At 52.8% G+C, this 16780-nt stretch overlaps 1 pseudogene; it reads right to left on the bottom strand.

The window, feature by feature from the left end:
- Positions 1-4600: 4600 nt before the first annotated feature.
- On the bottom strand, positions 4601-14329 carry LOC113250011 (histo-blood group ABO system transferase-like; annotated as a pseudogene).
- Positions 14330-16780: the final 2451 nt, after the last annotated feature.

The following is a 16780-nucleotide window of genomic DNA, read 5'->3' as shown; positions in this document are numbered from 1 at the left end:
GCGCTCCAAGTCACTGGGTTCCACAGGGACAGAGACCAAACACATGCAAGTCCAAGGGGGAGGATAGGCACGTGGGGAGTATGTGTCAGAGATGCGGGAGCTCCCGGGGAAGGACTCTGGCAAAGGAAACCCTATGGAGGCAGCACTGGTCACGTTCAGATCAGCAGGTTTCTGGTCAGGGAACCAGCAGCCCTGGGGAGAATGTGAGGACACAGAAGTCCCCCGCAGGTCCCCTGGAGAGAAGGGTGACAGGCACCCGTCTGGGAGAACAGTGAGCGGCACCCATCCCAGGCCGCAGGTGCACCCACCACCTAGCATGCTCGTCCTCGGACTCACCCCCGGGAACTCTGGCCCAGTGTTTCAGTTGTATTTTCAGGAGTGTTCATCACAGTGGTGGTGGAGAGAGCAGGGAACGGAACAACACTAATGCCCAAGGAGATGGATGGGATCCTCGGTCCCAGTCCTCATGATAGAATGCCCTGTAGCTACTGTCACAGCTTCCTCCGGGGCACAGGATCTGGGAAGCCCCTCCTGAGACTCCCCTTCTGCCACCCTGCTCCTGGGAACATTCAGAATTGTCTGAGGAGGAGGTGGAGAGGATCCAGGATGACAGCAGGTCCGAGGAGAAGGATGGTCAGCACTGGGAGGACAGTTGGACGTGCCCTGAGCCACCATCCAGGGCCCGGGCTATGATGCCCTCGGACCTCACCCCAAATAATGGCTCCTGATGTAGGGACCCTACTTCCGTGGTTTCACTCCCTCCCTTCCTACATCATTATTCACTCCGTCATTCATTACCCCCGCCTCTTTCCTGCTCCTCCACCCCTTCCATCCTCCCTCCCTCCCTCTTTCCCTCAGTCCCATCCTCCCTCATATCTTCCTTCATTCAGCAGAGGATCTGGGGTCCCTGCTGTGTACTGAGCACTGGGGCTTCATCAGTGAGCACCCCCAACCCATGCAGTCACATCCACTGTGGGTGGTGACAGGGGCCAGTCCTCAGGGTGAGCAGGAGTGATGAGCACCAGGAATCTGCTCCTGAAAACAGAGACCAGTTGCACAAAGAAAAGAATGGAGAGACTCACTCTCAGTATTTCCTCTAGAAAAATCTAGTCTTGAAAAGAAAGTATATCCTAGACTTAACGCAATGTGAGTTCTCATGGCAGGTACGCACTGATTCCTAGAACCAACGAAGAATAAATCATCCAGTCTTGATGGGGGTTTGTGACAGACCTTTTCTGACCAAATGACAGCACTTAACCAACATCTCCAGAGCCTCCAAGTCTTCCCAAGGCCTCTGTGATCCTCTGACTCTTCCATCGACCTCCTTGGGAAGCTCTGTCCTGTTGTCTTCCTTGTCGCCTGCCTCTTCTGGAACCCTCTGTGGCCTCCCCACCAGGGCCACCCTCACCAGGATTTCCCGTGACCTGTGGCTAGGTGCCTGCTTCCTGTGCTGGGCCCCACGAGCCCCGTGCTTTGTGCAAGGCCTGTGTGCTCACTCTGGGTCACTTGGCATCTCCCCTTGCAGCGGGCTGCATCTTCCTGCACTGGGTCTCCTCTGAGCAGTCTGAGAGGCTGGACTGTGCCCATGTCACGGGCACTGAAGCGTGAGTCTAGAAGGTCCAGATGACCCACTCCCAGTCCCAGCGTGTAGAGAACGGGCCGAGGGTGGTTCCCAAGCAGAGGAGGACTTGGGCCCAGGGGGCCTGAGGGAGGGCATGGCATAGTGAGCCTGAAGAAGGAGAGCGAGCACTGTGGCGGCCTGGTGCTCAGGCCTGCTGGGAGACCAGGTCCCACCTGCACTGGCTCTGTCCCCAGGACTGGACGCCATCAGGGTATCCACACTCCCAGGCTGCAGGCTGGCAGTGACTTGCAGGGGGGAGGCACCGCTGGTGCAGGCGAGAGCCCTCCCCAGGGAGGAGGGGGCAGGTGCTCCCTCAGCAGCAGGTGCACTGGGGAGGGCTGAGGGGGCATCAGCAGACAGCAGTGGCTGCAGCTGGGGTCTCCACACAGGCCCCTGCCTCAGGCCCAGCACGAGATTGGATGGCCTTTGTCCCTGAAACACAAAGTCTGGCCCAGGACCCCTCCCTCAAGCCCCCACTCCCAATCCTTTGTACTCAGCTCAAGGGACAAGAAATGGCCAATAGTTTAGGTGGTGCTGGGTGCACAGGGACATTTGTTTTTCTGGCCCATGCTGTAACACTGCTGGCATTTTAAAGATCTCAAGGCTTTGATTCAAAAACTGTAGGAAGATAGCTTTGTAGCTTTCTGGACACCTGTCTCTGTGCCTTGCAGCCCTCCCATCCCACCAGCTCTGCTCAGAATCCCTCCAGGCCACAGACCCACAGTCTTGGGTCCTCAGATGGCCCAGACGATGTGATCCAGGTGGGGCAGCAGGACACACTGCGGATTTCAGCAAACCCCCTCCCCCAGAAAGTGAGGGTACCACTGGGCGAGGTGTCTGAAAACAGCCAGGTCAGGGTTCCAGGAAGACACCAGAGGCACAGGAGGAACTGGGGAGCATCTGAAGCTCAGGTGGGGACAGCAGAGCTTCCAGGCCCTATTCCCTAACGCTCCTCATCACTCAGCCTTTCTTCCAGTGAATCTGTTTGGTTTCTGTTTGCCCCAACTGTTACCCGTTGCCCTGGGCAGCAGAGACTCACATATGCCTTTAAACGTTTAGGACATCGAATGCCCTCCAGTAGCCACCTCACTACAGTTGGTGGTAAGCAAGAAGTCACTGAGGTCTCCAACGGTCTGGACTTGGTGTTTCCCTCTTCTGAGATGGGGACACCTGTGGAAGGTGCAGGTGGCCGGCTGGGGGTGGGGGGCAGGCACCTGACATGGACAGATGGGGTAGGTGAGGCCCGAGGCCCCGGGGGTGTGTGTCCGGCATCTGCACTGAACAGGTCTTCAAAGCTGCAGATTGGCTGGGATCATCTTCAGGCTGAGAAGGAAGATGAGGGGAGCAGAGGGGAGCAGAGGAGGCTCAGCTTAGAGAGGAGAGGGCTGAGCCACTGCTTTGGGGGAAAAGTGGGTCAGGTCCAGGCTCATGGGGACAGACCTTAGGCCACTGTGTTATGTGAAATAAGCCAGTCCCTAAAGGACAGATACTGGAGGACCCCACTCGTGAGGGACGGAGAGCACTCCAATTCACAGAGGTGGAAGGAGCTGCTGGGTGCCGGGGCTGGGGAGGGGGAATGCGGGTTAGGGTCTCGTGGGTAGAGGTTCAGTTTGGGATGACAATGAAGTTGTGGCGATGGATGGAGGTGGCGGGTGCAGAGCAGTGAATGTACGTATTGCCGCTGAATTGTACCCTGAAACGTGCTTAACAGTATCAGTCATATGTCTATTTTTTTTAAAGATTTTATTTATTTGACAGAGATAGAGACAGCCAGCGAGAGAGGGAACACAAGCAGGGGGAGCGGGAGAGGAAGAAGCAGGCTCACAGCGGAGGAACCTGATGTGGGGCTCGATCCCGTAACGCCGGGATCACGCCCTGAGCCGAAGGCAGACGCTTAACCGCTGTGCCACCCAGGCGCCCCTAGTCATATGTCTATTACACCACAATAGGAAAGTAGTGAGTCAGGAGGACGGGGCCATCGCGAGTCCCAGGAGGGCCCTGGAGCAGGGACCCTGTATCTTGATTCTCACTCTCACACTCTGCCCCTTGTTTTTTGTTTTTTTTTTTTTTAAGATTTTATTTATTTATTTGACAGAGATAGAGACAGCCAGTGAGAGAGGGAACACAAGCAGGGGGAGCGGGAGAGGAAGGAGCAGGCTCATCGTGGAGGAGCCTGACATGGGGCTCGATCCCGTAATGCCGGGATCACGCCCTGAGCTGAAGGCAGACGCTTAACCGCTGTGCCACCCAGGCGCCATGCTCTGCCCCTTATTGATGACTGAGCGCACAGTAGGCACTCAGTGAATGCTTGCTAACACATAGTGCAGAGAGAGTCCACAAGTGCAAACCCTCCAGTGGGCACTGAGGGATCCCAACAGGACGCGCATCCAGACGGAGCCAGTGCCCACATCTCACAAACACCAGCATAGAAATAGCCATTTAAAACCAAGGCAGGAACCAGAAATAACCCAGAGGGCTCCATGCTCCTGGAGGCCGTGCTAGCGGTCACAGCCTCTGGCGGTCAGGGAGGTGGCTCGGCGCACCCCTGACCCTGAAGGCCCATGGCTGCTGCGAGGTGCAGGGACTGGGAGGAAGACCCAGCCAGGGCCCGTTCTGGCTCCAAGGCTGCTGCAGGGCCATTCCCAGCCCACCAGGCAGTGTCTGTTTAGAATCAGGGAGAAAACCTTTTCCCTCAATTGTTCTTTTTAAAGATGGTTGCTCAGCATTGACACAGAAAAACATTCTATGTAAAACTGGAGCCGTTCACAGCTGCAAATGACCCAGAAATCATCGAAATGCACTGACCACAAGGAAAGGAACTTGTGCCCCAGGCAGGCCTCCTGTGCATGGGGGCAGCTAGGGGCCCTGGACATGCCCGAGTGGGCAGTGATGGACTCCACAGTTGAGGGGACAGAAGAAGGAATCTGCTCTTATGGCTCCGCTCAGAGAGGCCACCCTGACGGAGACAGGGCGAGCCCCTCATGCGTTCTGGATGTCCTGGTGATTCTTGGGCACTGCCCGAATCTCAGCATCTTCATGACCCGAGTGGGGGGAGGGCAGCCCAGCAGCCTCAGGTCCCACGTGGCCTCCGGGGCTTGGTGGGCTTGAGGTTCAGGTGGCTCTTGTCAGGCCACATGGCCTCCATCCCATTGGCCAGGTCGACCCCCATTGCCTGGTGACAGGCCAATGTCAATCAGTGAACCTCCACCACTGACCCCCCAACAAAGGCCCCCATATAGTAAAAGTTTCCCTGGTGCCTGGGGATGTGGGCCTGGGACTGTGGCCGGCGCGCGTTGCTGAAGTTCTCATTGGCCACCCAGTAGAAACTGGGGTACAAGGTGACAAAGGGGGGGGGACAGGATCTCCATACCCACGTGGTCATGGAACTTCATGTCCACATCCGCGCACACCAGGTCGTCCACCTCACAGAGGAAGCGCTGCTCACAGAAGCGGCTGATCATCGCCATGTGCTGCATGGACACATCCTGCCAGAGCGGGGCGCCGCAGACCTCGAGGACCACCACCCTCTGGCCTTCCCAGAGAGGCACACAGGCCCGGCAGCTGATGGTTGGTGAAGACGTACTAGGTGACCCTGTGTCCGCCATAAGGCACCGCGGACCTTGAGGACCACCACCCACTGGCCCTCACGGAAGGGCACACGGGTACGGCAGCTGGCTGATCGCTGAAGACGTACTAGGTGACACTGTGTCCACCATAAGGACCACCGCCCTCCGGCCCTCACAGAGGGGCACACGGGGCACAGCAGCCAGCTGGTCAGTGAAGACGTAGTAGGTGACCCTGTGTCCCACCATGAAGTGCTTCTTCGCCGTCTGCAGGACAAGCTCCAGGAAGACCACATAGCTACGGGGACAGGGGACAGGGTGAGAGGAGGGTCACTGCCAGAGGCTGGCAGCAGGACCCCGAAGCTGAGGGCCATAGACCTGTGTACCTTCTTCAAGGGGGCAGGCCCTGGGCTGCTTTAAGCAACAGCCACTCTCCTGGCCTCTCCTGAGTGAGTCTGCCCATGCGGACTACCTACCTTCTGCTCCCAGAGATGGGGGCCGTCAGCACCCCATCTTACAAAGGGGTGCCTAAGGCTTAAGAGGTTGGAAGCCCATGCAGCCCCACATGGGCTCTAGCATGCTGGAGCCAGGAACACTCCCCCTGTGCTGAGCTCCCGGGCAAACCCCCAGTTCTGTCCCCGCCTGTCAGGAGAGGAGCACCTTGGGGCACAGCCCTTGTTTCTATGCCCTACAGTCTGGGTAGAACCAGCAGGGCCGGCCACCGGCCCCATTTTGTTTTGCGTGGGATGTCACTGTCCCCCACAGAGCTGTCTCCACCTCCTGTAGGGTCCTCCCTTGAAGGCTACTGGGCATCCTGCTGACAAGGTCCTCAGTACCCCTGGTATTCCTAGGAGGGGTCACCCTCGAACTTCCCCAGGTCAGGAATCAGGTCCAGCCCATGGTCAGGGAAGGGGAAAGAGGACCTCTGGAAGAAGAAGGAGCTTGCTTAGGCCCCAGCCTTGAATCCAAGGGTGTAAGCTCCCAGGTCCAGGTCTACATCTCCCCAGACAAGAAGTTGGGAGTCTTGTCCAACCGCCTCACATGACTGGTCCCCCTTTGAGGGGACTACCTGCTCCCCGCCATAGGGAGAGCAGCTCCCCCATCATCAGGCAAGTGTGGTGAGCCCCTCTGAGACTGATTTTTTATGCAGACACTAAGGCTACATCCTTACACCTGCCCCATCACGGGCAGGTTAGCAAATTGCTCACATCGGGAAGGCGGGCACTACATTTAAATAGCAGATAGGCACGCTCAACCAGCAGACATGAGTCAGGTTATCAGGTGGCAATTCGGGGCCCAGCCAACAGGGAAACAAGCCAAACATGAAGCAGGGGGAGAGAAGAGTGCTCGTGGCAGAGGGCACAGTGAATGCAAAGTCTTGGACTCAGGCCTGAGGCACATGTGGGACAATCATACCCCTGGGTGGCCCACAGAGGGGCAGGCTGTGATGGGAGAGGTGAGGCTGGAAAGGATGGGCAGGAGGGGAGCAGACCACAGAGAGGCCCAAAGGTTATGTGTCGAAAAGATCACTCTGGTTATTGGAGGAGAATGGGCTCTGTGCGTAAGAGGACAGGGAGACCCCTAACCCTAACCCTAACCCAACCATAACCCTAACAACCCGTAACACCAATCCTAACCACTAATACCAACCCCAATGAAATCATCACAAAATCAGCAAATACATCCCTACACCCGTCTTAAGATAGATGTAAGAAGCCTGATCAGAAAAATTGCAAAACCAAGAGCTCTTAAATATATTGTACATCATAAGTGTCTCTTCACAAACATCTCAAAGGTTGTTCAATATACGGAAAACAAGCAATGTTATACTCCACAATAAATTTTTAAATAAAAACATGTGGTCATATTAATTGATGCAGAAAAGGTTCTAACCAAAATCCAATGTCTGTTGCTGATATAAACACTCCTGAAAGCAGGAATAAGGGGTAATCTTTTTCAATAAATCTATAGCAAACACCATGCTCAAGTCTGAAGAGTGACAGCTCTACTCTGAAATCAGCAACAAGGACAGGATGCTGGCTTTCACAGAAGGACAGACACTGTGTGATTCCACCTGTATGAGGTGTCTAGAGACAGAAAGTTGAACATGGCTGCAGGGCTGAGAGGAAAGGGGAATAGGGAGTTGGTGTTTCACGCATGCAGTCTCCCTCGGGGAGAAAGAAAAGTTCTAGAGAATGGTGTACAACCATGTGAACTCACCTAAGGCCAGAGAACTGTGAACCTGAAATGTTTTAAGTGGTAAACGTTATTTATGTTTAGTCACAGTGAAAACATGAAGGACTGATGCATGTCACCACGTGGACGGACACTGAAAACATCCCAAGCGACATAAGCCATCCAGAGAGGCCACCCAGATTGGAGCCATCTGTGCTCCTTAAATCCATCAGGGTTGTGCAAATACGGGAAAGTCTCGGGAGCAGTTCCGGAAGAAGAAAACTGGATCCGAATGGAGCAGGACATTTCAGACAGTGGGGCAGGTGGCGACAGTTCAAGTAGACCTGTGGTCTGGATTATAATATGGAAACCGTGATGATTTCCTCATTCAGGGCTATGTGGTGGTTCCGCGGGAGCGTGTCCCTGTTCGGGGTAAAACGCACTGAAGTATCCCGTGTGGTAAAGAAACGACAGCTGGGGAGTCCGAGTGTGGAGATAAAGCGTATTTGTGCTGCTGTGACAGGTTCACTGCACCTTGAAATCACCGCAGAGTCAAGTACTCTTACAAACAACCAGGTCAGCACCAGGTCACAGGAGCAGAGCCCACATCAAGCTTCCTGATGGAGGCCAAGTCCTCCCAGACCCGGTTCGCCCACTGCGGAGAGGCCACTCACCAGTGTAGGAGGCCACAGGTTAGCAAGAGACTCGTGGGAGGATGACATCAGGGGCCCCTGTGTCTCGGGTGCAAGAGAAGCAGCGGGATCTGGAATTTGAATTTTCCACACACTCCACCAAAAACTGGTTAGAACTGTGAAAATGCATGAAGGGAAGGCTCAGTCAAGTGGACTGGGGTCGCCAGAAGGGGCGCTGGGCGGGGAAGCCAACCGCTCAGTGTCAGTCACAGGAACAACTGTCAATTACAGACCCCACATTAGAAGCCCCACAGCAGAGACTCATGAGTCACAGGCCCCAAAGGGGAAGACGCGGGTTTTACCTCCTCCAAGAAGTCACCACCCCTGCAGCTCAGTGGGTGAGAACACTCCATCACCCCGAACCCCGCTTTTCTCCAGAATGACCCTCCCAACTTCCTCCTCCTCCTCCATGAAATACTGATCAGGGGACAGCCCTGCTCGCGGACACCCGGGAGACACCGATGACAGACATCCAGGCAGACGGACAGCCCTGCTCTCCAACACCCATGAGATACCAACAACAGACGTCGAGGGAGACGGACAGCCCTGCCCTCGGACACCCGGAGACACCGACGACAGACGTCGAGGGAGACGGACAGCCCTGCCCTCGGACACCCGGAGACACCGACGACAGACGTCGAGGGAGACGGACAGCCCTGCCCTCGGACACCCGGGAGACACCGACAACAGACGTCGAGGGAGACGGACAGCCCTGCCCTCGGACACCCGGGAGACACCAACGACAGACGGACACCCGGAGACACCGACGACAGACGGACACCCGGGAGACACCAACGACAGACGTCGAGGGCGGCACGCGGAGACCGGAAGACACTCTGCGCTCAGGAAGAACCGACGCCGTGAGAACACCTGCTCTCCCCACAGCCGTCTGTCTGCAGAGCGCGCGCCGTCGCTACCGAACCTCCAGACGCCAAACCGACAGCCAGCCCGGACCGGGTGTGGACGCGGGGAGGACCCTGCGGGGCCGAGGCCGGGGGAGCACGAGCACCAGGTAGGCGGCCAGAGGCTCCCTGACTGCAGACTGCCTGCGGAGCCCCCGGAACCGGATACGTGTGCGCGTAAACACGGACCCGCGGACCAGCCCAGCGGATCCGGGCCCAGAGAGGGGAGACCCCACAGCCCCGCGCACAGCCCCGCCAGCGACCCCACGGCACCGCACACGAACCACGGAAACCCCACCGTCTACACAGCGCGCCCTTCCTCCGCGGGGTCCTGTGAGCACGGAGCCCTCGGCAGTCCCGGCTCAGGCGGCTTCTCCTCACCTTCTCCTCCCGCGGTGGGTGCTGAGGAGACTCGGGTTCTGTGGGTGTGGACGCGCACCCAGGTCCTCCACTGCGGGTCCTGTGGGTCTGGACGTGGAAACACGTCCTCCACTGCGGGTCCTGTCCGCGTGGACGCGGCCCCACGTCCTCCCTTAGTCTCCACAGCGGGTCCTGAGGAGGCCGGGCTCCTGTCACTGTAGACACAGACCCACGTCCTCCCTTAGTCTCCACAGCAGGTCGTGGAGAGGCCGGGCTCCTGACCGTGGATGAGGCCCCACGTCCTCCCGAAGCCGGGGAAGGGGGGGGGGCGTCAGCACAGACGGTCCTGAGGACTTGGAACACCGGCCAGCGCCTGGAAAGCGCTTGCCCCGCCTGGGTCGCGGAGCGGGACTCGGGCGCCCCCTGCGGGCGGTGGGGGCGGTGCAGGGTGCGGTGCGCTCAGTTCAGTGGAGGCACCTGTCCGTTCTGGGGTCCAGCTGAATCCATTACATTTTAAAAATTCAAACTGAAATGGAGTCCAATTACCCCCGACATCTCCAGAAATAGAAACAATTAATTAGAAACCATACAGAATTAAGTGAAATGCAGGCACAAGCTTTACAACTTACACCAAAATTCATTCAACATTGTAGATAAATTTAAAATGTAAAACTGTCAAAAAGAAAACATAAAAGAATATCTACATGACCTTGGGTTTGGTGATGAGTTTTAACACAACACCAAACGCCAATCCACTAAAGAAAAAAAAACTGATAACATGAACTTCCTAAAATTAGAACTTCTGCTCTGTGAAAGACCTTGCTCAGAAACTAAAAGACAAGCCACAAACTGGGAGGAAATATTTGCAAAACATATATCTGGTAAAAGATCTGTATTCAAAATATACAAAAAGCTATCAGAACTGAACAATAAGGAAACAAACATCCGAACTGATAATGGGTAAGGGTCTGAAAATGCCTGGACAAAGAAGATATGCAGACACAGAATAAGCTTAAAAAATATGCTCGACGTCATCATTAGGAAAGAACAAGTGTAGACAACAGTGAGACAGCACTGCACACCTATCCCAAATGCTGAACTCCAGAAACAAGAATACCAACTGCTGGAAGGTGAGGAATGGCAGCAACTGTCCCTTCAGAAGACAGTTTGGCCATTTTCTCCAAACCTAAATAAGTCTCACGTTAAGGTCCAACAATTGTACTTCTGGTATTTAGACCACAGCTTTGAAAAGCTATTTCCAAACAAAAACATGCAGTTATGCACAGCAGCTCTATTCATAGTGGTTACAAACTTAACGAAGCCAGGATGTCCTTCCGGTAATGAATCCATAAGCAAACTGAGTGCATCCGTGTGAAGGAAGCAGAATATGCCAGGCAAAATGTGCCTCTTTGGCACAAGGGTTATTTGGGTGGATTAATTTTAAGAAACAGCAGACATGGGAGAATCTCTGACAACTGGGTAGAAGTTGCTGTTTGGTGAGTGAAAGGTACGCTGATAAAGGAAAGCTCCATTGGTAGGCCTGTCTCCCTCTGTATCAGGAACAGAATGACTAAATCTCAAGAAACTCTTACTGAAAGAAAAAGCACAGACTTAAATCTGTGTAACAACCATTCCCTCACTTACTGTGCTCACCTGATAACATCCCTTAACTGGCCTTCCCACCACCTACAATCTTTTGGTCTTTAGTTGAAGATGGCATTTAGGGTGAAGGCTGGGTCACTTCAAGGGGTTACTCCGTTTTCCTGGGTATCTCCCATGAATACAGAACATTTGAATGATACTAAACTTTGACTTGTTTTTCTCCTGTTAATCTATTCAGCAATAAAAAGAAATGAACCATCACCCCCACACAATGACATGGATGAACTTTACATGTATTTCTCTAAGTCGAAGAATCCAGTCTGAAAAAGTTACACACTGAGTGACCCCATGTGTAGAAGATTCTGGAAAAGGCAAAACTAGAGGTGATAAAATGATCAAGGGGTGAATTCCATCATATTTTAATGATTTATACCTGCCATTATTCATTTGTCAAAACCCAAACATTTTGGGGCACCTGGCTGGCTCAGTCGGTGGAGCATGCAACTATTGATCTCGGGGTTGTGAGTTCGAGCCCCATGTTGGGTGTGGAGATTACTTAAAAATAAAATCTTTAAAAAACACAAACATGTTTACATCCCCAAGAGTAAATCATAAGCTGCTGAAATAAAGTTACTTAGGATGTGGGAGTGTCACAGGGTGGTGTAGAGGCCAAGCCAAATCTGCCACTTTGACATATAGATATTTTAAATAGAAGTTACTTAAGAGACAGCCTATGTAAGAGGGACGCTTAAACCCTCCTCTGTCCCCCTGGAAGCAGGAAATCTATCTGCACGTGAAGATCTCCCTGTACCAGGAGGTGAAAAGACTTCCTAATCACCAGAGATGGGAAATTTAGAGCCCAGAAGGCTGCATAAACAACCCTTGTTACTTTTGACTAACTTACTACCCCAGCCTGAATTCTGTATAGAATTCTTTACTAATTGAAGCTCCCAAGGTTGTTTTCCTTCTGTGAATTTCTCACAGATTTATTTTCTCTTTGTCCACAAAGTATAAAACCTGCCTGCCTTCATCATTTAATCATGTGGACATGATTAAACTTTGTGGGCTTTTTCCCTCCTGTTAATCTGTTTCATGTCAATGCATAATTCCCAATCCAACTGAAAGAACCTTGAAATGAGCAAACTTTCTTCTGCCCCTTCAGTGGGATACAGAAAATGACAAAGACTCTAACTGTACTGGAAATGTATGAAAAAACACCCACTGCAGGTTGTATGGCAGAAGATGCTGACCTAAGTAAACTTTGGAAACGAGTGGAATCTGTAGACTAAAGGAAAAAGTTCTTCCCCATCAGGGTGGTAGCTAACCGATCTGAAAACTCCCCATCTGTAATCTGGAATGGAGCAATGAATTAAAACATGGCAGGTGGTGAGAGCCAGTTTGTCACTGTTGGAGTAGAAAGTTACAGATCAGCCAAGGAAGAATATCACAATACAACCAGGTTGGAGACATCGGCATGAACTCCTCTTCGGCTCAGTACGGATACACACAGTACCACATGGACATCTTTAATTAGGTGTGTTTACATTGGTTGGAATACATGCATATATTGCCTTCCATTGTCCGCTGAGCACATTCAGTTCCCACAGGCAAGACTTTAATACCATTCTCTAATAAAAGGAGCCAGAGCTCTTTTAATATATTGCTAATAGTAGGACTGAGACTGTAAATATAGGAGCCAGGATAATCTTGAAGTATCAGAAAGTAAAGAAGTACCAGAGAAAACCCCACAAAGATGGAATGATGTCCACAGAAAACAGGAGACAATGGAAAGCACTGGTAAAAAAAATAAATGATTTGTTAAAAAGAAATCACAGGCCCCAAATGCAGTCACTTAACATTAAGAGACCCAGGTCAGCAAACGAGGTCTTACCACCTAACCCAACTGCAGTTTCACACACCCCCACCTCCAAGTAAACTTTAACCAGTCAACCTGGAATATGTACTGAATGGCCCCTTCTCTTCCCCTTAGGAGGGCAACCCTGCCTTAAACAATGCATTGTTTGCTAACGATTTCCTTTTTTCAATTCCCTGTCTGCTTTTAAAAGCCTTTCCTTCCGTGCAGCTCAAAGGAGGTCCTTTCTATTTGCTAGATGGGATGCTGCCCAATTCATGAATTGTTCAGTAAGGCAATGTGATCTTTTAAATTACTCAGTTGTATTTTTTATTAACAGATTACACAGGTTTTTACAATTGGGGTTGAATAGACCTCTCCTAACAGAATTCCAAATAATAAATATAGACAGACACTCAGCTACCCATCAAGGAGGTACAGCTGACTCCCCTCTCCTAAAGTGTGTGGGCTCCGCACAGTGTCTTCCTACTCACGAGGACATACCATAGGCACCTGGGAAAGTAACTTCATGGTGGGGAAGCCTGACCAACACAGCCTCAGCCAGGTGACCAAGGTTAACACAGACAGTGACAAGTGTTCCTTGCTGTACAGTGATGACAGAGCACTTTACCTCTGTGATCCGCTTCCCTGAAAACCACAACCCCCCGTCTAACCATGAGAAAAACAAGTAAATCCCAATGCAGGTCTATGTACAAAATGCCTGACCTGTCCTTCTCAACACCATCCAGGTCATCAAAACAAGACAAGTCATAGCCAAGCAGAGCCTAAAGAGACATGATGACCACATGTCACGGGGTGCCCTCATGGGATCCTGGAACCAGAAAAGGTAGAACAGAGGGAACCTGGATAAGTATGGACTTCAGTAAATAATAACGTATCAACATTTGTTCATTAATTGTGAAAATTTATGACAAATTTAAAGGTTAAATAAGAGAAACCTCTTACATCAGACTGAAAACCTAGAGGAAATGGGTGATTTCCTAATAAAAATGCACATTAACAAAATAGACCCTAAAATAAGGAAAAAACAAGCAGACCAATTAGCCATCCAGGGCCTCTTCCTCGTGCTGATTCTCCTCTCACTGTTCTGGGGTTTTCCTCTCTGGGGCAGAGAAGGAACAGGGACAGAACTATTCTGGAGCTCTGCTGAGATCTGACCTCACTCACTGTCTTCCTCTCCCCCAGCCATGCTCCTCCCAGTGAGGACACGTGCACGGGGAGTCTCAGGGATGGTCAATGCTGATGTGTCACCTAGCACTTTGGATGGCAAGGGACTGGACACACTTACTGAAGTAAAAGAAGTTAATATATTTTAATGGTAGAAATATGTTAATACTTGCAAGAGACAAGTTAGCAGTGGTTTTGGACTGGCAGGTCCAGAGGCTGACAATCATCCTGCTAAGTGCTCTGGGGTGGCCCCATTCCCAGGCACAGTCTCTCTCACTGCATCTGGGGCCTCCCACAACTCCAGGCTGACACCCACTCACCATCCGTTCTACTGGGAAGGGTTTCTCTTTCCCTTGGGTTCCATGTAAAGTCATGACTTTCAGTGTCTTTGGCCTAGCTTGGGTCACACTCTCATCCTTGAAGCCATTAGAGCACCCAGAGGACGGAGCATGGGGTTGGGTAGACTTGGATCATATGCCCATCTCTGAGGTGGGTGGAGAGTGGGGTCTGCCCTCTGGAACTGTTTGGATGGGAGGCAGGTGAGATGTGGTTCCCAAAGGCAAGCTGAGATGCTGGACTTGGACGTGAGAATGGAAGCCAAGCTGGGAAAGCAGCAGATTCCACATCACTGGTGGCGAACTGCATGGCTGTGGGATCTGAAGCCCAGGGAAGGAAGGAGTCACAGGGTCAGGGGCTGCAGCCGCCCATCCAGTGTTCTTGCTGTTCTCCCGTGATGGCAAGACGCTCTTCCACTTGCTGAAAAAGCAACTTTGCTGTTGGTGGGAAACAAGACTCCTGCCCTGGGCACTGGGTCCTCTCGTCTCAGAGACTGGAAGGCACACAGACCTCACTCGTGTCCCTGGGAGGAGGGAGCCCTGGAGTGACACCTGCCCCCACATTAATCACCCATCCCCAAAGAACAAACTGGCTCATTTTCCAGTCTCTTCTCTCTCTTTTACAAAGAGCAGAGAACAAATGTGTAGATGGTGAGGAAATTATTGCTCAATGAAGCAGTGGGAGGCTCAAGGATTATCCCACAGCACAGAATCCACACTTGGCAGGCTGTTCAAAGGCCACAGACCCTGGGTCATGCATGCAGTCTCAGTGAGATACTGCCTGCTGGGACACACAGTTGTTCCTATATCCTTGATTCCTTTTTTTTTTTAAGATTTTATTTATTTATTTGACAGAGAGAGAGAGACAGCCAGCGAGAGAGGGAACACAGGCGGGGGGGGGGGGGGAGGAAGAAGCAGGCTTCCAGCAGAGGAGCCTGATATGGGGCTTGATCCCAGAACGCCAGGATCGCACCCTGAGCCAAAGGCAGACGCTTAACGACTGAGCCACCCAGGCGCCCCCCTATATCCTTGATTCCTAACAAGTATGCATGGCAAATATTTGCATTATAACTGGAGGCCAAAGGACTGCCAGGCCAGTCTGTTGTATGGCTGTTGTACCCAGAGCCACACTCTGTATTTGGAGGATTATTACCACTCTTAGCAGGCTCAGAGGCTGTGAGGGAGGAGGTGCTTGTCTCAAGCACACAAATGTTAGGAATGGAAACATCCTATGGGACTGTCTATAGTGCCCATGGACCTGTTACATTGCCAGGAGCACAGTCAGCTCAGTAACCTGCCGGGGGTGGTCAAGATCCAGAGTGGCCTGAGCTGGAGGACCATAGATGCCTGCCTGGATGGTTGGAGGCCAAAGGTTGCCCTTTCTGAGACCTGACTGTCTACTGCTGATCACTCAGATAGGACCAAGGATCCAGCCAGTTGCAAGAGGGCCCCACCAGCCCCACAAGAAGGCTGTATACGGGAGCAGGTAGGCCTCTGCACCCGGTCCTGTATGGATCCATACATGTCTGCTGCATGCTCTCGTGGGTCAGGGCTGTGCTGGAACCTGGGGCAGCCCAGGCAGAGTGGGATCAGGAACTGGTATAAGCTCTGCACAGCCCTTGACTGGAGTGCAGCTGTGTTTCAAACAATCAGTGCCCAGAGGGATATCCCACTCTTCTTCTGTTAGAGCCCAGACTGAGGGACAGAAGAAAAAGACTCCAACTCAGGCCATGACTGATGTGTGACTCTGGGTAATTCCTGTCCAATGTGGTGGCCCAGAGACATGGAGGAGGGGAAAGTGAGCCCATTAGGCATAAACCCAGACCCTGACCCTGATCTTGACCCAGAATCAGACCCTGGCCCAGACCCTGACCTGATCCTGACCCAGAACCTGACCTAGACCCAGACCCAGACCCTATACTAGAGCCCGACCCAGACCTTGGCCCAGACCCTGATCCTAACCCTGACACTGGACCAGACTCAGACCCTGACCTAGACACAGACCCAACCCTGACCCTGGTTCAGACCCTGACCCTGACCTAGACCCAGACTCAGACTCAGACCCATACCCTGACCCAGACCCAAACCCCGGTCCAAACCCTGACCCTGACCTAGACCCACACTCAGACTCAGACCCATACCCTGACCCAGACCCAAACCCCGGTCCAAACCCTGACCCTGACCTAGACCCACACTCAGACTCAGACCCATACCCTGACCCAGACCCAAACCCCAGTCCAAACACTGACCCTGACCTAGACCCAGACTCAGACTCAGACCCATACCTTGACCCAGACCCAAACCCCGGTCCAAACCCTGACCCTGACCTAGACCCAGACTCAGACTCAGACTCAGACCCAGACCCAGACCCTGCCCCGGCCCAGAACCTGACCCTGACCCTAGCCCTACCTCTGGACCAGACCTAGGCCCTGACACCTGACCCCTAAACCCTAACCCTAAACCCTAACCCTGACCCTAATCCGACCCTGA

Source organism: Ursus arctos, unplaced genomic scaffold (assembly GCF_023065955.2).
Source record: "Ursus arctos isolate Adak ecotype North America unplaced genomic scaffold, UrsArc2.0 scaffold_42, whole genome shotgun sequence".
In the NCBI taxonomy this organism is placed as follows: domain Eukaryota; kingdom Metazoa; phylum Chordata; class Mammalia; order Carnivora; family Ursidae; genus Ursus; species Ursus arctos.
The sequence above is the reverse complement of the archived record's forward strand: the minus strand, read 5'-3'. Positions and strand labels throughout refer to the sequence as shown.